The sequence below is a fragment of the Erinaceus europaeus genome, chromosome 11, assembly GCF_950295315.1.
Source record: "Erinaceus europaeus chromosome 11, mEriEur2.1, whole genome shotgun sequence".
NCBI classification, from domain to species: domain Eukaryota; kingdom Metazoa; phylum Chordata; class Mammalia; order Eulipotyphla; family Erinaceidae; genus Erinaceus; species Erinaceus europaeus.
Genome location: NC_080172.1, coordinates 117607270 through 117630098, shown reverse-complemented (window position 1 = coordinate 117630098; position 22829 = coordinate 117607270). Strand labels below are relative to the sequence as shown.

General features: G+C 46.9%; 1 protein-coding gene across 1 annotated transcript in view; it reads right to left on the bottom strand.

Annotated features, from left to right (window-relative positions):
• Positions 1 to 22829, bottom strand: part of MRTO4 (MRT4 homolog, ribosome maturation factor) — a 366835-nt gene that overhangs the window by 343367 nt on the left and 639 nt on the right. The window lies entirely within an intron of this gene.

Sequence of the window (22829 nt, the reverse complement as noted above, 5' to 3'; positions counted from 1 at the left end):
CTTTGTCAAAGATGAGATGTCCATAGGTGTGGGGCCTCATTTCTGGGCTCTCAATTCTATTCCACTGGTCAGTGTGTCTGTTCATGTTCCAGTACCAAGCAGTTTTGATGACAATGGCCCTATAATACAGTTTGAAATCTGGGAGTGTGATGCCTCCAGTTCTGTTCTTTTTTCTCAAGATTGTTTTGGCAATTCTAGGTCTTTTCTGGTTCCAGATAAACATTTGTAGCATTTTTTCTATTCTCCCAAAAAATTTGCTTGGGATCTTGATGGGAGCAGTAAATTTTTAGATGGCTCTGGGTAATATATTCATTTTGATGTTGTTAATTCTTCCAACCCATGAACATGGAATATCTTTCCACTTCTTTGTGTCTTTTTCAATTTCTTTGAGTAGTGACTCATAATTTTCAGTATACAAGTCTTTCACTTCTTTGGTTAGATTTACTCCTAGATATTTTATTGTTTTGTTGCTATAGTAAAAGGAATTGATTTCTGGATTTCAATTTCTTCTAACTTAGTGTTTGCATAGAAGAATGCCACTGACTTTTGAATGTTAATTTTGTAGCCTGACACCTTACTGTATTGCCTGATGATTTCCAAAAGCTTCTTGCTGGATTCCTTAGGTTTTTCCATGTATACTATCATGTCATCTGCAAATAAGGAGAGTTTGACTTCTTCTCTTCCAATCTGTATGCCTTTAATTCCTTGCTCCTGCCTGATTGCTATGGCAAGAACTTCCAACACTACGTTGAATAGTAATGGTGATAGTGGGCAGCCCTGTCTAGTACCTGATCTAAGGGGAAATGCTTCCAGTTTTTTACCATTGAGCATGATGTTGGCTGTAGGTTTGCTATATATAGACTCCACTGTCTTCAGGAATTTTCCATCTATTCCCATTTTTTGTAGTGTTTTGATCATAAAGGGATGTTGTATTTTGTCAAAGGCTTTCTCTGCATCTATTGATATGACCATGTGGTTTTGGTCTTGCTTTTGTTGATGTGGTGGATCACATTGATTGATTTACATATATTAAACCAACCTTGCATGCCTAGGATAAACCCCACTTGGTCATAATGAACAATCTTTTTGATATACTGCTGTATCCGGTTGGCTAGAATTTTGTTCAATATTTTTGCATCTATGTTTATCAGAGATATTGGTCTGTAATTTTCTTTTTTGGTTGTGCCCCTGTCTGCTTTTGGTATCAGAGTGATGTTGGCTTTATAGAAGCTGGCAGGGAGTATTCCAGTGTCTTCAATCTTCTGGAAGACTTTTAAAAGTAGAGGTATTAGTTCTTCTTTGAAGGTTTTGTAGAATTCATTTGTAAAACCATCTGGTCCAGGACTTTTATTTTTGGGGAGATTTTTGATAACTGTTTCAATTTCATTAGCTGTGATGGGCCTGTTCATGTTATCCACTTCTTCTTTACTTAGTTTTGGAAATTGGTAGGTATCTAGGAAATCGTCCATTTCTTCCAGGTTCTCTAGCTTGGGGGCATATAGTTGTTCATAGAAGCCTCGCATGATATGTTGAATTTCTGCGGTCTCTGTTGTGATATCTCCTCTTTCATTTACTATCCAATTTATTTGTGTCTTCTCCCTTTTTTGTTTTGTGAGTGTGGCTAAAGGTTTGTCGATTTTGTTCACTCTTTTGAAGAACCAACATGTCCTTTGGTTGATCTTTTGTATGGTTTTCTTATTCTCAGTGTTATTTATTTCTGCCCTAACTTTAGTGATTTCTGTCCTTCTGGTTACTTTAGGATTCCTCTGTTCTTCTTCTTCTAGGTCTTTAAGATGTGCAATCAGGCTGTTTATTTGTGCTTTTTCTTGTTTCCTAATGTGTGCTTGTATAGCTATGAACTTCCCTCTTAGGACTGCTTTAGCTGTGTCCCAAATATTTTGATAGCTTGTGTCTTCATTTTCATTGAACTCTCGAAACATTTTGATTTCTTCCTTGATTTCCTCTTCGACCCAGAAGTTGTTAAGAAGTGTACTGTTGAGCTTCCACATTTTGGGACTGTTACTAATCTTTTGTTGATTGTTAAGTGTTAGTTTAATTCCACTGTGTTCTGAGAAGATGCTTGGGATGATTTCAATGCTCTTGAATTGGCTGATGCTGTCTTTGTGGCCTAACATATGATCTATCCTTGAGAATGATCCATGTGGATTTGAGTAAAATGTGTATTCTAGTTTCTTGGGATGAATGCCTCTGAAAATGTCCAATAGTTCTAGTTTATCTATCTCTTCATTTAGCTCCCTTATGTCTTTATTGATTTTTCTTCCTGGATAATCTGTCAAGTTGAGAGAGTGGGGTGTTGAAGTCCCCTACTATGATTGTGTTGCTGTTAATATATTGCTGTAGCTCTTTCAGTAGAAGTTTGATGTATTTAGATGGCTTCTCATTGGGTGCATAGATGTTAATAATTGTTAAGTCCTCTTGATTGACTGATCCTCTGAGCATTAAGTAGTGTCCATTCCTATCTTTTTTAATCTTATCTATTTTAAAGTCTATCGTGTCAGATATGAGAATAGCTGTTCCTGCCCTTGTTTGTGGGCCGTTGGCTTGTATGATAGTTTTCCATCCTTTCACTTTAAGTCTGTGTTTGTCTTGTTGAGTTAGGTGGGTTTCCTGTAGACAGCATATTGTTGGGCTGTGTTTTCTGATCCATCTTCCTACTCTGTGTCTTTTAATAGGTGAATTCAGGCCATTGACATTTATTGATATCAAAGATTGAAGATATTTTAATGCCATTCTTGTAGAGTTTTAGAGTGTTTTGATATATGTCCTGTTTGTGGTGGTCTGATTGTTTATACGAGACTTTTCAGAACTTCTTTCAGAGCAGGTTTGGTGATAGTTGATTCCTTCAACTGTTGCTTGTCTGAGAAGGTTTTGATGCCTCCATCTAGTCTGAATGACAGTCTAGCAGGATATAGTATTCTTGGCTGAAAGCCTTTCTCATTGAGCACTCGATAGATATCTTGATAATTCTGTCTTCAGCCTCATTGATTCTATTCTCTCTGCCCTCTACTGTTTTCTGGAGTTCATCTATTTTGTTGCCCTGTTCTGATACTGTTTTAGCTTGTTCAACTAGTTGCATTCTTAGCTCAGCGATTTCAGCTTTCAGCTCTCTAATAACCATGAGATAATTAGTATTTTCTTCCATAGTCTCATTTGTTGTTCCTGTATTTCTGATTACAATTTTTTCAAATTCTTTACTCACTCCTGTTATTATTTCCTTAGCTAATGTTTGGATGTTGAACTCGTTATTTTGTGCTTCACCCTCTGGAGGACTTTTAGCTGGACTCTTGTCCTGGTTTGATTCTCCAATATTTCTTCTTGTTGTTTTAACCATTTTATATATTATGTTATGAGTTCCCTTTATCAGTATTTTTCAAATTACTGATCACTATTGCCTGGATTGACTTGTGTCTAAGTAAGTTAATTAAAGGGTTCACAGTGGTGGAAGTTAACAGTTGTTTCAATAGTATTTTAATCCCTGAGTTGGAGCTCAGTGGTTTAAAAGCCTCTTTTTTTTTCTTCCCTGTAGGCTATGGGAGCCTGAGGGCTTTTAAACTATCAATAGGCTTCTTAGCTTAATCACTGACTCCTGACCAAGAGATTAAGCATAGTGTGGCAGAGATAATCCAGTGGTTATGCAAAGAGACTTTCACAGTCCCTCAGCTATGCCACCGAGGTATAGGTCTTCTCCTGAGTTTCCTGGTTAGGTCTCTGTCCCCTGGTGTCCCTCCCTGTCGCTGCTCCAGATTCTGAGGGCAGTAGCAATGGAGACTCAGAGTTGCACTTGGTGAGTCTCTGGGGAGTCCTCTCCTCCCTTCAGCTGTCCCCTTGTTGTGGAGTAGACTGGAGGTGGTGTCTCCACTGATAAACTGTCGAACTGTTAGCAGTCACTTAATCTCTCCTTAGGCTCCTCTCTCCTCTCTGTCACCAGCCATGCGTGTTTGTACTCACGGGTGATTTACTGGGTTCCTGTGGCCATTCTAGTCCTGTCTTGTTTCGGTCCCTGGTGGTCTCCTTTGGTATTCCTAGTTGATCCGGGAGAGGAGAGGAGAGGAAAGCCAGTTTTTACTTTTCTTAAGCAGAAAGCTGGAGATGGAATTGCTGGCTCTTTGTTGACTCTGCTTAATATGTTTATCAAATGCTTTTCTAAATATATATATATATATATATATTATTTGTTTTATTTTAAAAAACATACATAGAATGGCTTGAATTCTTTTTACAAATTAATTATTCATTTAATTGTATAGGACAGAGAGAAATTGAGAGGGTAGGAGGAGACAGGACAGAGAAAGAGAAACACCTACAGCACTAATTCAGCACTCATGACACTTCACCCCTGCAGCTAGGGACCGGGGGCTTGAACCCAGGTCCTTGTGCACCGTATTGTGTGTGCTCAACTGGGTCCAATACCATCTGGTACCTACTTGATTTATTTTAATGAGAGAAAGAGAGGAAGTCCAGAGCATTGATCAGCTCTGGTTTCTGGTGGTGCTGGGGGTTGAACCTGGGACTTTTGAGCCTCAGGCATGAGAGTCTTTTTGTTCTTTTTTTAATTTTTTATTTACAAAAAGGAAACATTGACTAAACCATAGGATAAGAGGGGCACAACTCCACACAGTTCCCACCACCAGAACTCCGTATCCCATCCCCTCCCCTGACAGCTTTCCTATTCTTTATCCCTCTGGGAGCATGGACCCAGGGTCATTGTGGGAGGCAGAAGGTGGGAGGTCTGGCTTCTGTAATTGCTTCCCCGCTGAACATGGGTGTTGACAGGTGGATCCATACTCCCAGCCTGTCTCTCTTTCCCTAGTGGGGCAGGGTTCTGGGGAAGCAGAGCTCCAGGACATATTGGTGGGGTCGTCTGTCCAGGGAAGTCTGGTCAGCATCATGGTAACATCTGGAACCTGGTGGCTGAAAAGAGAGTTAACATACAAAGCCAAACAAGTTGCTGACCAATCATGGGCCTAAAGGCTGGAATAGTGCAGATGAAGAGTTGGGGGGGTCCTCCACTTTGTAGATGGCTATTTTAGCTATATTCTAAAGCGCCTGTGGCTATACCAGTATGAGTCTTTCTGTAGAACCACTGTGTTGTCTCCCTGCCCTCAACTGTCCTCTAAAGCAGCTGCACCAAGCAGTATCACCCAGCGGCGCACGGTGGCTTCACCCCTGAATGCTACCCAGTGCGTGTGAAGCGGCATCTCACAGCAGCTCTGCTTGGCCTTTCCCTCATGACCAAGGATGTCAGGCAACTACCGACATGAGCATTGGTCACACGCATCATGTCCTTTGGGATGCATTTTCTCAGATTTGGGGTCAGCAAAAGAACTCACTTGGATAAGGGACCTGCTTTACTATGTGCTTGACCTGGGTTCAAGCCCAGACGCACTGCATCACAGGAAACCTCCGTGCCGTGGCTCTCTCCCCATCCCTTCTTTGAAAAAACAACAAAATTCTTTTTAGATTTTTCAGCCTTCACCCCTTTTTTGCCTCCGGGTTATTGCTGGGGCTCAGTGCCTTCACGACCCCTCCGTTCCTAGTGGCCTTTCCCCCCTTTTTTTCTTTCTGTTTTGACAGAGTATGGAGGGGGGAAGTAAAGAAAGACAGGGGAGAGACACCTGCAGCCCGGCTCTGCCGATTATGAAGCTTCCCCGCTCCACGTGAACACCTGGAGGCTTGAACCTGGGCCTTCAGCCACAGTAATGTGGGCTATTTTTAGCTGACTAACATGTCTTCATTTTAAAGTTTTAGTTATCCCAATGAAAGAGATACAACGAGAAAGACACAGAGAAGCCCTGCGCAGCTCTGGCTGATGGTGGTGCTGGGGATTGAACTTGGGACCTTAGAGCCTCAGGCAGGAGAGTCTTTTTGCAGAACCACTGTGCTGGCTCCCCAGCCACTAACACATCTTCTTCATCAAGGCCATTTTACAGGTAGTGGAATGAGGCTCAGAGAGGCTGAGCAACTTGCCCACAGCACCACAGGTTATGGGAGTCAGGCGGCTGGACGCAGGAGCTGCCCCTGACACACTGCTCCAGGGGATCCGGCAGCCCCACTGGCCTTACTCCTCACGGGCATGCCAGAGGGTGTGGGAAGTTGAAGATTTGGCTCTTTGCAGGGGTAGAGAGCATAATGGTTGTGCAAAGAGACTCTCCTGCCCGAGGCTCTGCAGTCCCAGGTTCAATCCCCTCACACCACCATAAGCCAGAGCTGAGTAGTGCTCTGGGGGCCAGGAGGGGAGGGGGAAAAAAGGAAGAAAGAAAGAAAGAAAGAAAGAAAGAAAGAAAGAAAGAAAGAAAGAAAGAAAGAAAGGAAACCTTTAGAAGAGGGGGGCCAGGTGGTGGTGCACCTGGTTGAGCGCACATGTTGTAGTACACAGGACCCGGGTTCAAGCCTCCAGTCCCCACCTGCAGGGGAAAGTTTCCCGAGTGGGGAAGCCGGTGAAATGCGTCATATAGTGCTGCCCGGTCCCTCTGCTTCTCAGTTTCCCCTTGCCTTTCAGTTTCTGGCAGTCTTTACCCAATAAATAAAAACAGATATATTTTAAAAATGAAAAAGAAACCTGCAGAGGAAAACACAAGCGACTACTGCTGTGACCTCTGGGAGTAGGGGTCCTGCTTTTTTTTTTTTTTTTTTTGCATCCAGGGTTATTGCCGGGGCTCAGTGCCTGCACCATGAAACCCCTGCTCTTGGAGACCATTTTTTCCCCTTTTGTTGCCCTTGCTGTCTTATCACTGTTGTGGTTATTATCATTGTTGTTGTTGCTGCTGTCTTTGGACAAGACAGAGAGAAATGGAGAGAGGAGGGGAAGACAGAGAGGGGGAGAGAAAGACAGACACCTGCAGACCTGCTTCACTGCCCTTGAAGTGACTCCTCAGCAGGTGGGGAGCCGGGGACTTGAACCGGGGTCCTTATGGCGGTCCTTGTGCTTCATGCCATGTGTGCTTAACCCGCTGCGCTACCACCTGACTCCCTGGGGTTCTGCTTTTGAAAGACACCAGGAGCACAGGTGACAAAAGAAAACATCAATAAATTCAACTATGTTAAGAATAAGAGCCTGTGTTCACAAAGGCACACACAGTGCTAAGCTCAAGGGCCTGTGCAAGGACCCAGGTTCGAGCCCCCGCTCCCCACCTGCAGGGGAGAAGCTTCTTAAGCAATGAAGCAGGGCTGCCGGAGTCTCTCTTTCTCTCTCGCTCTCTATCTCCCTCTCCTCTCTCAATTTTTCTGTTCTATACAATAAAATGGAAAAAATGGCCTTCAGGAGCAGTGGGTTTGTAGTGCTGGCACAAAGCCCCAGAGATAACCCTGGAGGCAAAAAAAAAAAAAGTCAAGCCAGAAATTGTGAAATTAGACAGGAATACATATGATTGACAAAGTATTAGGAAGAGCATATAGAAAGAGCTCCTGGGGATTCAAGAAGTAAAAAACAACACAACAGAAGGAGGGCTAAAGCCATCATCAAGTATGGCACAGACAAGGAAGCAAGCACTGCCCACAAGCACTGAGAGTGTCCACGCTCATCAGGAATCAGGGAAATTCGAAGCTAAAGCCTCCATCCTGTGCCAGTCTACACCCACCAGACTGGCAACAATGCTGAAGTCTGACAGCACCACGTGTCTGAACTGGGGAGCAATACCAGCCCTTATCCGAGGCCTGTGGGAGTGCCAACTCAGACAGCCATTTTGGAAAATGACTTGGCATTACCTGGCGAGACGCACATGCCTTCCCACCTGCTCTGCCTCCCTGACTGGCTCACCTAGAAACTCTTGCACACTGGTACCATAAAAAGCACTGGCGGCAGCAGCAGCTGGGGTCCACCTGGGGGGAGGGGACCGGACGGAGGCCCGTGGTTCTTTGACACAATACAGTGAAATGCGACCACAGGCACAGGAGTCTCACAGCTAAGCTCAGCAGCGTGGGTGGATTGCACAAACCAAACGTGAAAAACACACACGCAGGAGTCAGGCTTAGAGCAGCGGGTTAAGTGCAGGTGTTGCAATGTGCAAGGGCCGGCGTAAGGATCCCAGTTCAAACCCCCGGCTCCCCACCTGCAGGGGAGTCGCTTCACAGGCAGTGAAGCAGGTCTGCAGGTGTCTGTCTTTCTCTCCTCCTCTCTGTCTTCCCCTCCTCTCTCCATTTCTGTCTGTCCTATCCAACAACAACGACAACAATAATAACTACAAGAATAAAACAACAAAGGCAACAAAAGGGAATAAATAAATATTTTTTTAAAAGACAAGAAAAACACACAAGCACTGGAGGAAAACACAGTTCAGGCCTTGTTCTCTGACCTTCAACAGCACACGGCCCTGGACAGCGCATGGCTTAGGACTGACTGCCGCTGTGGGAGCACCCTAAAGGGAAGGGTCCAGGGGTGGTCCAAGCCCCAGTGAGAACCCTGGAGGCAATAAAAGAAAAACCCTGGATTCTAGTTTAGGGAGGAGGATAGTGCCCTTTGCAGTGAGAGTATTTGCAGATTGCAGTGAGTCTTCACTGGGATTCTGTCTTTGTGGGCTGACGGGATTCGATTCCTGGTCTGGAGTCTGAGGACAGAGCTTTTGAACGTCTGTCAAGGATCCTGGACACTCACAGCCAGATGTCAAGCTTAACCTTGATGCAGATTCCATGGTTTGTCTGGTTGTCACCGGAACCTTAACTTAAAAAAACTTAAAAAATTTCTAACAAATGGTGCCCAATGTGGGTCTCAAACCCACAACCCTGAGATTAAGAGTCTCATGCTCTACCGACTGAGTTAGTCGGGCAGGGGCTTTTGTTGTAACTTAACTTATAAAAGGGGTTTGGGGTCGGGGGGGCTGCTGCGGCACATAAAAGGATCCACAGCGGGAGCTGAGGACTGGTTTAAACAACACAAGGCTTATTAGGGTGACACAGGTAAAAGGCAAAGTAAGCACTTATCATCAGGGGTTAAGAGTATGCTAAGTCCATAAAGTCTGAGTATAGTTATCAAAATCTTAGTCCCATAAGATAAACAATTAGCAGCTCTGGTAAAGGTTGCTCATGGCTGTAGAGGGGTCTAAAAGTTTCCCAGCTACAGAGTCACACATGTTCAGTTCCCAGGAAAAGTATCCATGGCGGATACCTGGTGCACCTCCATCGAGATGCTTCTGACCAGGAGAAGCCGCAGCTGTTGTATGCTTTACATTGGGTTCTAGTTCTCCCCCGCCAAGAGAATTGGATCAGTCCTGTTAGTTTCGCGCCCGCTTCGCCCCGCCCCTAGGAACCCCACGAGAGTTCCAGAGTTCGAGAGTTGGAGAGTTTGAGAGTTCCAGAGTTCTAGAGTTGGAGAGTTGCAGAGTTCCAGAGTAAGAGAGAGTGCTTGCGCCGCCGCAAAGAGGCAGCAGAGTTCTGTTTGGTGATTAGTTTGGTTTAGTTTATGAATCGTTGTTCCTGAATAAAGAAATACAGCTTCCCTGCCCAGCCATATGTCTCTGGTCGTCTCTGTTACCCGCCCGTGAAGCTAGCCCGGCCGGAGCCGCCGAATTTTAACAACACGCAGCCAAAGAGAGCGAGCCCCGGCTGACTGTACTTTTCTTTGCACCCCAGCACAGCCTGGATCCGCCCACAGCCCATCACTGCACACTCTGTCGTCAAGGCTGACGTCAGCCCTGTGTCAGGACTTCCGTCCATGGTCTCCGGCATACATCCCCCAACCCCCAACCCCTTTCTTACGTTAAATTACAACAGCGAATATTTCCCTGCTATTTTTGCAGAACTGTATTTTCAAAGGATTTACCATAGATGTACATTCGTTTGTGTTTTAACCTTTCTGTTTATTTTTATGCTTCTTCTTGTGACAGAGGAGTAGAGAGACCTAAGCACGGCTCTGCCGTTCATGGCGCCGTAGCTTGTGCTGCTCTTACTGTTTCCATCTGGGGCCAGGATCAAACCCAGGACCTCACACATGCAAGTGAAGTGCTCCATCACTGAGCCCCTGCCCTGGCTTTAGTTTTAGCCGAAAATATTTATTGACACGAAAGAGAGCATGAAGGAGAGATAGAGAACCAGAGCATCACTCTGGCACAGGCAATGCTGGGAAATCCAGCCTGAGACCACGAGCTCTTCTAAGTCCAGCGCTCGAGGCTCATCACAGCAGCATCGCGTGAAAACAGACTCACCATGAGATGGTGGAACAGAGCATAGAAAGCCATCAGTATCCTTATCTACCAGTCCCCAGTGGAGAGCCCATGTTTCCCCATCAGTGGCCGCCATAACTGGGCGTCATTCAGCGTCCCGCCCCCACGTAGACCCAGCAGCTCCTCCGCAAGGCTACACACCAGGCAACACAGGTTGAGCTGACCTGTGGTCGCTGCATCAGAGAACACCGGGCAATGGGAAGGTGCTGTGGGGTGTTCACTTAGCACTTGACGTCCACTTGGTTCACTTAGGCTTGACGTCATTCACCTCTGGAGACCGTGTGTGTGTGTGTGTGTGTGTGTGTGTGTGTGTGTGTGTGTATGAAGTTAGCACAGATATTTGTGTGTGTTCTGGAACATGCAGCATTCTGGGGCAGAAGAGACTGTAGTACGTCTTGCATGCTTGAGGTCCCAGGTTCCATCCTCAGCACCACCAATGAAAGAAAGGGGGTGAAGGGCCAGGCGGCGGCGCAGCTGGTTAAGCACACACACTGCAGTGTGCAAGGACCCGGGTTCAAGCAGGAAGGAAGCTTCACAAGTGGCGAAGCAGGGCTGCAGGTGTCGCTCTGTTTCTCTCCCTTCTATTTCCTCACCCCTCTCAATTTTTATCTGTCTCTATCCTGTGATTAATAAATTAAATATGGAGGAAATTTAAACATTTTTAGATATGGAGGAGTGAATTAGACATCACTTTTTTTTTCATTCTTCAGGGCTTTTCCTTCCTTCCTTCCTTTCTTTATTTCTTTTTGTTTTTTCTGTTCCTGGCATCATAATGGATGTACTCTCCTAGTAGGTAACATGCTTTTTCCCTTGCCAGTGACCTAGGAGACCTTTGGTGTAAAGCTCCACGTGGACTGTTTTAATTGTTGCGTGGCATCTGTGGTCTAAGCAGGCCACAATTTGACCCACTTGTCCCCAAGTACTGGATATTCAGGTTGTTTGTTTTCGGTTTCGGAGCCCTGGGAAGCAGGGCGGCGGGGCCTGCAGGCTGCTAAGTGAACACCCCACAGCACCTTCCCACCGCCCAGTGTTCTCTGACGCGGCGACCACACATCAGCTCAACCCGTGTTGCCTGGCGCGTAGCCTCGCGGAGGGGTCAAAGGAACCGGCACTGCTGCTGGGTCTACGTGGGGGTGGGACGCCGAGAGCAGCTTCAAGTGATGACTCAGAGACACGGGCCTGGGAATCCGTGGTGACTGGGACCAACGGGGGGGCCACCAGGGGTCCCCAAGGTGGGGACTCACTGAAGGGAAGGTAGAGACGAGGCTGCAGAGACACCGTGAATCCATTTCAGCCGTGCCCATCAGCATCTTCAGAGGGAAAAAAAATATCAGGAAGAAAGCCCAGAAACAACACCGAGACTTGCTCCCCTTCGACCTGACTGACAGAAAGGGGTTCTTGGGAGCAAGTTCAAGCACTAGACTTGGCTAAGTTTGGGGTTCAAGTGCCAGGTCCTCCCCTGCACCTTCACCTCCTGCTATGGAAGGTGGCAGGGCCGTCGTCCCTGTGTCTGGGTGTCGGCAGATGACACGTCTCCAGAGCACTTGGCACCAGTTGCTGCGTTTCAGAGCAGGCAGAGAGGAAAGAAGGGCCAGGCCCGTGTCGACTGTGGGGCCTCGTGTGCTTGTGTGTGTGGAAGGCAAACTACTCAGACTTGAAACCTGTTTCTGCTTAATACTCAGCCCTTATGTTGCTGTCTTTTATTTTAAGATGCTTTAATTGCTTCGTGAAAGAGAGTGAAAGAGAGAGAGAGAATAAGAGAGACCAGACACTGCTCCAGCAGATGTGACGCCAGGGATGGAATCCATGTAAGACGTGCACTCCACCATTGAGCCATCTCCTTGGCCTCAAGGCTGCCATCCTAAGTGTGTGTGCGTGTGTGTGTGTGTGTGTGTGTGTGCGTGTGCGTGTGTGTGTGTGTGACAGAGAGAGAGAGAGAGAGAGAGAGAGGGGAGAGAGGGGAGAGAGAGGGCAGGGGGGAGGGAGGGAGGGAGAGCAAAGGGAGAGAGAGGAAAAGAAAGAGAGAGGTGAGCCAAAGCAGTGCTCTCCATTTCTACGGTGTTCTGTGTTGCTTTGTCAGTCTGTCTGTCCTCAGGTCTCGAGGAGCTCAAATCCAGGCCCCCATGCACGCAAGGGAAGTGCACTGCTGCTCAATGTCTTCCCAGACCCCTGGAGATTCCTGATTTCTAGACTAATCTCTCAGCAAACCAAGTGTGGTCCAGTGGCATGGCACGTGCGGGAGAGAGAGAGAGAGGGGTGCAGCCGTAGGAGCTTGCTGGAGAGATGTTTCCATCAGCAAAACCACGTCAGCTCAGGGCAGAGCCATGCCAGCCAATACTCACCCCGCAGTCCCGAGCCAACCCCACACGCCAGCAAGCTCAGACGCTACCTGACAATAGCCCCTCTCAGTTCCATACAGCACCGACATAAACAACCCTCCTAGCCTTTGGGCCATTTCCCTCCCACGCCCACAGGCTGGGCCGACCAGCAGTGCCAGGTGTGAGCTCCCTCCACATTTTCCCAGGACTCAGGCAGCCCAGCAGGCTGCTGGCTGGTGGCTTCCCGCGGGAGCACTTGCTCCTACAAGCAGTGCTCACCCTGCGTCTCCCCGTCCCCCCGTGTCACCGGAAACCCTGCGTTCGCCTCTTTTCTCCCTGGCCAATGGACAGAGGGACGGGAGCTGAGCCATCCTCACCTCCCTGTGGGGCAGCGCTTCCAACACAGGAGGCTCCAGAAATGTGTGTGAGATCACCTGCGCCTTCATTTCACGAGCATTTTCCTCCCGGCTTACATTGAAAACCAGAAATCACCAGCAAAAGAAACAAGACAGGTCGTTCAAGAGGTAGCACAGTGGATAAAGCACTGGACCCTCAAGCGCGAGGTCCTGAGTTCAATCCCCAGCAGCACATGGACCAGAGTGCTGTCTGGTTCTTTCTCTCTCCTCCTATCCCTCTCATTAATACAGAGATAAAATATTTTTAAAATATTTTTTAGAAAAGAAACAAGGCATAGAGACATGGGGAGCTATCCATGCTCGTGGACTGGAAGAATTAACATTAGCAGGATGGCCAGCTGGTCAAGAGCCCCACTCAGACTCAGCACAATTCCCATCAAGAGCTCTTTCAAGGGAGTCGGGCTGTAGCGCAGCGGGTTAAGCGCAGGTGGCGCAAAGCACAAGGACCAGCAGAAGGATCCCGGTTTGAACCCCGGCTCCCCACCTGCAGGTGAAGCAGGTCTGCAGGTGTCTATCTTTCTCTCCCCCTCTCTGTCTTCCCCTCCTCTCTCCATTTCTCTCTGTCCTATCCAACAACGACAACAACAATAATAACTACAACAATAAAACAACAAGGGCAACAAAAGGGAATAAATAGATTAAAAATAATAAATAAATAAATAAAGAGCTCTTTCAACTCCCTTAAAGGACTTGGGACAAAGACTGTGGAGCAGGAGCCGCAGAGACGGAGTCTGCCAGAGCAATCCTGAGGAGAGAGAGCAAGGATGGAGGGCCGCTCTCTGACCTACAGCCACACTGCAGGGCTGTGGCCACCCAAACTGCGCAGCACGGGAACCGGAACGGACATTCAGATCAGCGGAACAGAACTGAGGGCGCACACGTAGCGCTCACACGTGTAGAGCGCTCACCTACCGTGAAGGAATCCCGAACACTAGGCAGAGAGAGGAAAGCCTCTTTCATAAATGAGACTGGGGAGACGCGCAAAGAGACGGAGCAGGGCCACTGTGTGTCACCAGGCATAAGGGATTTCAAGTCTGGCACCTTAACCACTCGGCCACCCACAAAGGGAAACTGAGAATGGATCAAAGACTCGGATGTTAGCCCAGATGCCAAGAGATACACAGGAGAAAACACTGGCAGAACGCGACTAGGCATCTTGTGCCCAACAACATGAAGAACAAAAGCAAAGTTGGGCAGCCAGGGCTCCATCGCGCTGGAAAGCGTCTTCACAGTGAGAAGGACTGTCACCAAAAGAGTAAACACACCACAGACAGGGAGAAGACAGTGACGTGCCACACACCCAGGAAAAGGCTATGAAGGATGCCAGTAGCAATGACAACATTAAAAACCGCAGAAAGAACTAAACAGACATTTCCCCAAAGAAGTTGTTCAGATGGTCAGCAGGCCAATGCAAATCACGACAAGGAAGGATCGTCTCATCCCTGTGAAAATGGCCTACATCAAAAGGACAGGACTGGGTGGTGGTGCCCCTGCTTGAGTGGTTGAGCGCACATATTACAATGTGCAAGGACCCAGGTTCGAGGCCCCGGTCCCTACCTGCAGAGGGAAAAGCTTTGTAAGTGGTGCAGCAGGGCTGCAGGTCTCTCTCTGTGTCTCTTCCTCTCTATCACTTCCTTCCCTCTCGATTTCTGGCTGAATCTATCCAATAGATAATCAATAAAAAAAAAAAAAATGAACAACCTGGGAGTTGGGCAGTAGCGCAGCAGGTTAAGCGCAGGTGGCGCAAAGCGCAAGGACCGGCAGAAAGATCCGGGTCGAGCCCCCGGCTCCCCACCTGCAGGGGAGTCACTTCACAGGCGGTGAAGCAGGTCTTCAGGTGTCTGTCTTTCTCTCTCCCCTCTCTGTCTTCCCCTCCTCTCTCCATTTCTCTCTGTCCTATCCAACAACGACAACAACAATAATAGCTACAACAATAAAACAACATGGGCAACAAAAGGGAATAAATGAATAAATATTTTTTAAAAAAGAGCAACCTATCAGATGAGCCAGAGCTCCCTCTTCCCGACATCCACCCAGAGGACACACAGACACCCATTGCAAAGAGCAGAGCACGCCGTCGTCCATGGCAGAGTTACTTGGAGCAGCCAACACTCGGAAACAATCCAAGTGTCCAGCCACAGGTGACTGGATTGAGAAGCCATTGCTGATACACACACGGCGCCACGCCACCACTGTGAGAATCAGCGGCGTCCTCTCCAGGGCTGCAACATGGAAAGAGCCAGGAGGAATCATACTGAGGGAGGTAAGCCAGAGGAGGAGGACGAGCACAGGGCGAGCTCACTCACAGAAGCGCTTTCACAAAGCATAGGACAAGGCGGGCCTGTCACTGAATTGCCACCTAGCGCAGCAGGTCTGAGGACCCAGAAGGTGGAGGGGGTGTCACTAAGGGGAGATTGGGGACCTTTGCTGAGCAGAATGAGGGTTGGGGGTTGGTACAGGCTGGAGTGTACTGACACCTACCTTGTGACAAGAAAAATTATTAAAGCAACGTTTCCTCAGTAAAAGGACACTGGGATGGGGCGGGGGAGGTTAATGTCACTACAGAGACACAAGAAATTGGAACCCCAGCATGAATTTGAGCCTGTAAGAGTTCCGGCTGTGATTGCTCCAGACGGGGGCCATCACTGCCGACGAGTGGGAACGGGAAAGGGACTCCCTCCGGCGCCGTTTCAGGAATCGCTGCTTCTGGGTTAGGCACTGAGATGGCAAGGTGAGATGGGGCGGACCGAGACAGCTCCACAGTCAGGACACCGCGCTCCTCAGCTCAGTGCCCTGGGCAAGGTCACTCTCTGAGCCTCATGCATCTCTCCACAGAAAGAACGTTCCGGATGAGGGCTGAGTTACCAGCTGCGGTAGTCATTTGCAAGCAGTGTGGCTAGCAAGACTGAGAAGGTGAATTTGAAATTACATTTGTTTTTAAGTAATCTGAATTTTAAAGTCAAGATGTAGCAGTCATAGAAGGATTATTTTCGGTAGCACAGCAGGTTGAGTGCAGGTGGCACAAAACACAAGGATTGGCTTAAGGATCCCGGTTCGAGCCCCCGGCTCCACATCTATAGGGGAGTCGCTTCACAGGCGGTGAAGCAGGTCTGCAGGTGTCTGTCTTTCTCTCCCCCTCTCTGTCTTCCCCTCCTCTCTCCATTTCTCTCTGTCCTATCCAACAACAATGACACCAATAACAACAACAGTAATAACTACAACAACAACATCAAAACAAAAAAAAAGGACAACAAAAGTGAATAAATAATATTTTTAAAAATTTTTTAAAGAATTGTTTTGTTTTATTTTGAATAGAGACAGAGAGAAATTAAGAGAAAATGGGGAGAGAGAGAAAGATACATCTGCGGCCCTGCTTCACCACCTGTAAAGTTTTCCCCCTGCAGGTGGGGAACAGGGGCTTGAACCTGGGTCTTCTCACATGGTGGAGTGTGTGCTCTGCTGGTTATACTACTTCCCAGTCCTCAAACTCATGTATTTTCTCTAGACCATTGGCTCCAAAGTGTATCATGTCAGTAATAGTCTTTTAGTATAAAAGTTATTATTTTTTAAAGTTTATTTCTATTATCTTTATTTATTTATTGAATACAGAGAGCCAGAAATTGAGAGGGGTGGGGGAGATAGAGACAGAGAGACACCTGCAGCCCTGCTTCACCACTTGTGAAGCCTTCCCCCTGCAGGTGGGGGCCAGGGGCTTGAACATGGGTCCTAGCACATGGTAACACATGAACCAGGTATGCTACCACCTGGCCCCTAAAAGTTATTTTAAAGTTTTATTAGTGACTTAACAGTGTTTTAAACAATTATAAGATATGTCACCACACCTTTCACCAAAGCCCTGTCCACCCCACCCCCCACCGCCGCCAATAACCACCGTAGTTTTCACAAAGCCTGTAAGACCCTTTGGTTACCATTTTTAAGAGAAAAAATTTAATGGGATATTTTTTATTCTTTTTGTCCTACTGAGTCTTCAAAATCTGCATCTTTGCAGAATATCTTAATCTAAGGGTTAAATTTCCCTCAGAAATACATGGAATGTTTGGGTCCTGTCAAATTGACAGTGGGATAAACTGTGCACAGACAGACAAGTGATTCCAAATATATATATTTATATTCATATTAATTCTCTAACGAGGAGACCTCTCTGTGTGCCTTTCTCTCTATCCTCTTCTCCCTCCTTCCCCTCCCTCCCTCCCTCCTTCTTTCTTCCACTTCTCTTTGTCTCTATCAAAAAAGAAAGGGCAGGGGAAAGCCACCAGGAGCTCTGTGCAAGCACTGAGCCCCAGCAATAACCCTGGTGGCAACAAAACAAAACAAACAAAAAGCCACTATGTATCTCTCTGAGGCTGGGAAGGCCACGGTCTTGCAGGTGTGAAGCCTTGGGTCTTATCCTGGGCTCCGATCCTCCCCCGTGCCCTCTTCTCCTCTTTAGTTCAATATGTGAATCTTTAAGAGAAAATAAAATGCTAAGATTAATTTTACCTAGTTCCCTTTTTTTTTTTTTTGCTGTTAATGTCACTACTACAAAAATCTAAAGTTAGACACAAGGTTCATATTCTACTTCTATTGGACAGAACTGGATTAATAAAACTGTTATGGTACTTCCTTGCTATTTTACTTTTTTTTTTAAATCAGAGCCCTGCTCAAATCTGGTTTATGGTGGTGCAGGGGATTGAACCTGGAACTTTGGAGCCTCAACTATGAGCCCTTATGCTACCTACCCCTGCCCTTTACTTTTTTTTCTACTAGAAAAGGAGAGAGAGAGAGAGAGAGAGAGAGAGAGAGAGGAGATTGCACAACTGTACCAAGAGCAGAACCCATGGTTTCATTTATGCAAGAAACCCACTATATCACTGAACTGTCTCGCTGACACTAAGGTACTCTTAAAAATATTCTGATATTCTACATACCGATATACCTCTACTTCTTCTTTTTTAAAAAATATTTATTTATTTATTTTGTTGCCCTTGTTGTTTTATTGTTGTAGTTACTGATGTCGTTGTTGAATAAGACAGAGAGAAATGGAGAGACACAGGGAAGAAGACAGAGAGGGGGAGAGAAAGACAGACACCTGCAGACCTGCTTCACCGCCTGGGAAGCGACTCCCCTGCAGGTGGGGAGCTGGGGGCTCGAACCGGGATCCTTACACTGGTCTTTGCGCTTTGCGCCATCTGCGTTTAACCCACTGCGCTACCGCCCGACTCCCTCTACTTCTTCATTTTAAAGACAGAGGTAAAGATGGGGTTGTAGTTGGAGATGAGATGAAGATAGGCAGAGAGAGAGCGAAAGAGACCAGAGCGCCAGTAGCGCTCAGTGTGACGAGGGCCACACTAGGTGGTGCACCTAGCCAAGCGGCACACTGTGCTGGCTTCCTTTCACCTTCCTTCACCAGCACACTGTGCTAGCGAGCTTTCACAGAGCCTTCCTTCACCGCCTTCTTCTCCTTCTTCTAATTTCTTTATTGAGGGATTAATGGTTTACATTCAACAGTAAAATACAATAGTTTGTACATTTCTACATAATAGTACATCCCCCACCAGGTCCTCCTCTGCCATCCTGTTCCAGGACCTGAGCCCTCCCCCCACCCACCCCAGAGTCCTTGACTTTGGCGCAGTCCACCAACTCCACTCCAAGTTCTGCTTGGTGCCTCCCCTTCTGATCTTGTTTTTCAACTTCTGTCTGTGAGTGAGATCATCCCATATTCATCCTTTTAAATCTGACTTAGCTCATTTAACATGATTCCTTCAAGCTACATCCAAGATGAGGTAAAGAAGGAGAATTCGCCATTTTTAACAGCTGAGTAGTATTCCATTGTGTGTCTAGACCACAACTTGCTCAGCCACTCATCTGTTGTTGGACACCTGGGTTGCCTCCAGGTTTTGGCTATTACACACTGTGCTACTGTGAACACAGGTGCACACGGATCTTTTTGGATGGGTGTGCTGGGTTCCTTGGGATCTGTCCCCAGGAGAGGAATTGCAGGGTCATAGGGCAGGTCCACTTCCAGCCTCCTGAGAGTTCTCAAGTCTCCCAGACGTGTAAGTGCTGGGTTAGCACTGAACTCTGTATGTTTGCTTATCTAGCCCTTGACCCTCCTCACTCCATTCCTGCTTTGGCTCCTGGTTTCCCAGGATGGTCAATCAAAGAAGAGCTCTCTCCCTCCACCACCGTGACTGGCTCAGAAGTAACATATGGCCATTGGGCATTTGACTAATGGGACTCTGGCTGACTGACTTGCAAAGGGAGGAAGTCAGTGGAAGACTAGACCTTGCCATAGGGTCTTGTCCTGGTGACAGAACTGTCTCCCTAAACAAAGACACTGTTTAGACAAAGAGAGAAGCAAGAGTCGGGGTGCCACACCTTATTATCTTCAACCAGAATCTACGCGTGGACTTTTCAGTTCCATGAAAATAATAATAATAATAATAATAATAATAATAATAATAATAATAATAATAAATTCCCTTTTGCTTCAGCCAGTTTGACTTGGACTCTGTTCTGAGTCTTGAGTGACATGTGGACATCTGGTCACTTGCCAAGCCCTAGCTCTCGTCACCATCCCCCCTCTTTTTCCCCACTCCCTTCTGCCTTGAAATCCAGCCTGTTTTGGCATACTCCCCTATCTCTTCTTTCTGCTCTGCTTTCTTTCCCTTTTCCGTTTCTTTATCCTTTCTCCCTCCTTCCCATTCATCCACCCATCCTTCTCCTTCTCCTTTCTTTCTCTTTCTTTCTTTCTCTCTCTTTCTTTCTTCCTCTTGACAGGAACAAAGAGAGAAAATGAAAGAGATGGGGCCGGGCAATGGCATAAGTGCACACATTACCATATGCAAGGACCCAGGTTCAAGCCCCCCACTCCCCACCTGTGGGGGAAAGCTTCGAGAGTGGTGAGTCAGGGTTGCTGATCTCTCTCTGTCTCCCTCCTTCTCTATCTCCCCTCTCAATTTATCTCTGTTCTATAAAAAAATCAAAAGGAAAGAGCACAGCAGTGAAGCTGCCTTTAAGACACCAGGCACCAGGCTTGAACCGGGTCAGGCACACTGCTGAGGTGAGCTGTCTCTCTGGCCTCCTCTCTGTCTTCTGCCCTTATTATCAGCTGGGTCACTTGCAGTGGCAGGACCAGCACCACTTGTCTTCTGGCACCTGCTGATTCCACTCCTTGGAGAGTCCCCTCCCTCTCACCACCCACATCCCCCGTTCCCACCCTATACCGCACAGGACCTGGCAAACACCACAGATGCCAAGCTGCAGCCATTTTTGTCAAAGTCACCAGTGACCTCTATGTTAGCAAATTCAATGGCCACCTCTGTGTCTAGCTCTTAGGCAACTTCTTGGCAACAGTACACACAGTGGGTAATTCCCTTCTTGAAACTTTTCTCTTGCCTTTGCAGGATGCCTTCTCCTCCTCCTCCTTCTCCACCCACCTCCTCCTTCTCCTCCTCCTCCTTCTCCTCTACCTCCTCCTTCTCCTTCTCCTTCTCCTCCACCTCCTCCTTCTCTTCCACCTCCTCCTTCTCCTCTTCCTCCTTCTCCTTCTCCTCCTCTTTATTGACCACTCCTTCATTTCTGCATTTTAATTCTTAAATTTGTTCCTTTAAGAAACATTTCTTTGGGAGTCGGGCTGTAGCGCAGCGGGTTAAGCGCAGGTGGCGCAAAGCGCAAGGACCGGCATAAGGATCCCGGTTCAAACCCCGGCTCCCCACCTGCAGGGGAGTCGCTTCACAGGCGGTGAAGCAGGTCTGTAGGTGTTTGTCTTTCTCTCCTCCTCTCTGTCTTCCCCTCCTCTCTCCATTTCTCTCTGTCCTATCCAACAACGACAACAACAATAATAACTACAACAATAAAACAACAAGGGAAACAAAAGGGAATAAATAAATAAAAGAAAAGAAAAAGAAAAAAAAAGAAACATTTCTTTAATAAACATTTCCTAGGCACCTACTACTTGCTGATCCTGACACTGGGTACTGGACTGTCCAGTGAGCAGCGCCTGCCTCTTGGACCCACACCCCAGTGCAGTCTTCTCACCGACCTGTCCCTTCTGCTCAGCCTCTAAATGTCGGCGTGTGCAGTGGTTCTTCTGGAGGTGCCTGTCTTTCCATCTTGTTCAGTCTTGTGGTTTTAGTTCCATTCACATATTGATGACCCCCCAACATCCATCCCCAGGATGTGAGGGCTTCTGGGTGCAGCAGCTGCCACTCCACCCATAACCTGAGTGGATTCAGCTGATCTGACTGTCCCCTCTCTCCCTCCCCACTCTGAAGCCGTGCCTTCGGGTGGGCTGGATGGGTCTTCCAGAAACTGTGCTGCCCTGCTTGAACCCCCAAAACGGACTCTCAAGATCCTTAACATGACTGTGAACTTCAGGCTCTGATCCAGCTGCCTACTTGATTTAACCGCTTAGATATCTAAAATCTCAAGCTCGACGTGTTGAAAACAAAGTGTTTCTTCCCGGATTCCCAGCCTAAACCTGTTTCTCCACCTGTCATGCTCCATCTCAGTCAACGGTACCACCACCACCCCCAACTGCTCACACCAGAAGCCCGGGGAGTCACTGTGATTCCTGCCTTCTCTTCTTCTATCAGCAAGTTGTGTGAACTCTGCCTCCACGGTGGGCCCTGGACCATCACAGTGAACTCTTAACTGACTCCCACCCCTGCCTTCTCTCCTTCATTTCACCCCGGTCACTCTTCACACCAGGGACAGAGCACTATCTTAAACATGCCAATCAGCTCATGTCATTCCTCTCCTTAAAGTCTTCAGCAATCAGCCTGTGAAGAGATAGTCCCAACATCACGAGAAACAATCACTTGTAACTGGAATATGTACACAACCCCCACACATCAACTTGAAAAGGTCTTTAGAGAAGATGGGCAAGGGATATGAACTGATAATTCATGAGAGAAGGAACTCCAAGTCTATAAACACAAAATTACATGTTGAACCTCTCTAATAATCATGGAAACACGAATTAACATGAGCTACCATCTTACACCCAAAACGTCGTCAAAAATTTAAAAGGCTGACAATATCAGCTGTTGGCAGGGGTAGAAAGAGATGGGGACTTGCAGACGCTGCTCACGGGAATATAAACTGGTGTGCCGACTTTGAGCTGCCATCTGGCAAGGTCTTATAGTGTCGGTGGTGTGCACACCCCCCAGCCCATTAATGTCCCATTTCAGAATCAACCAAAATAGTAGAAATCAGGGAACAAGACAGAGGTCTGTGGAAACAAGAACGGATCAAGATATCTATGTGTTGTAGGATGCTATATAACAGTTAAAAATAAACGAAGTTAATTCAACACCTGTCAGGTGTTGTCAGGCTAAAAAAAGGGTAGCCATACAAAGACAAGTAGCATACATGCATGTATACATATATATATACATATATATATATATATATATATATATATATATATATATATAGAGAGAGAGAGAGAGAGAGAGAGAGAGATATGGAGAAAGAAAGAAAGAAAGAAAGAAAGAAAGAAAGAAAGAAAGAAAGAAAGAAAGAAAGAAAAGAAGGAAGAAGTGGCTTCCGGGGCCAGGCAGTGGTGCACTTGGTCGAGTGCACATATTACCAAGCACAAGAACCCAGGTGGGAGCCTCCATTTCACACCTGTAGGGGGGACATTTCATGAGCAGTGAAGCATGTATGAAGGTACCTATCTTTCACTCTCCCTTTCTATCTATCAGCTCTCAATTGCTGTCTCTCCTGTCTTATAAAAATTAGAAAGAAAAAAAAAAAAGGCCACCAGGAGCAGTAGTAAATTCATAGTACCAGCATGGAGTACCAGCTCCCTGGAGGGAAAAGAGAAAGAGAGAGAGAGTTATTTTATATGTTAACTCTCTTTGCAGCCACCAGGTTCCAGATGCCAGCATGATTTCAATCAGACTTCCCTGGAC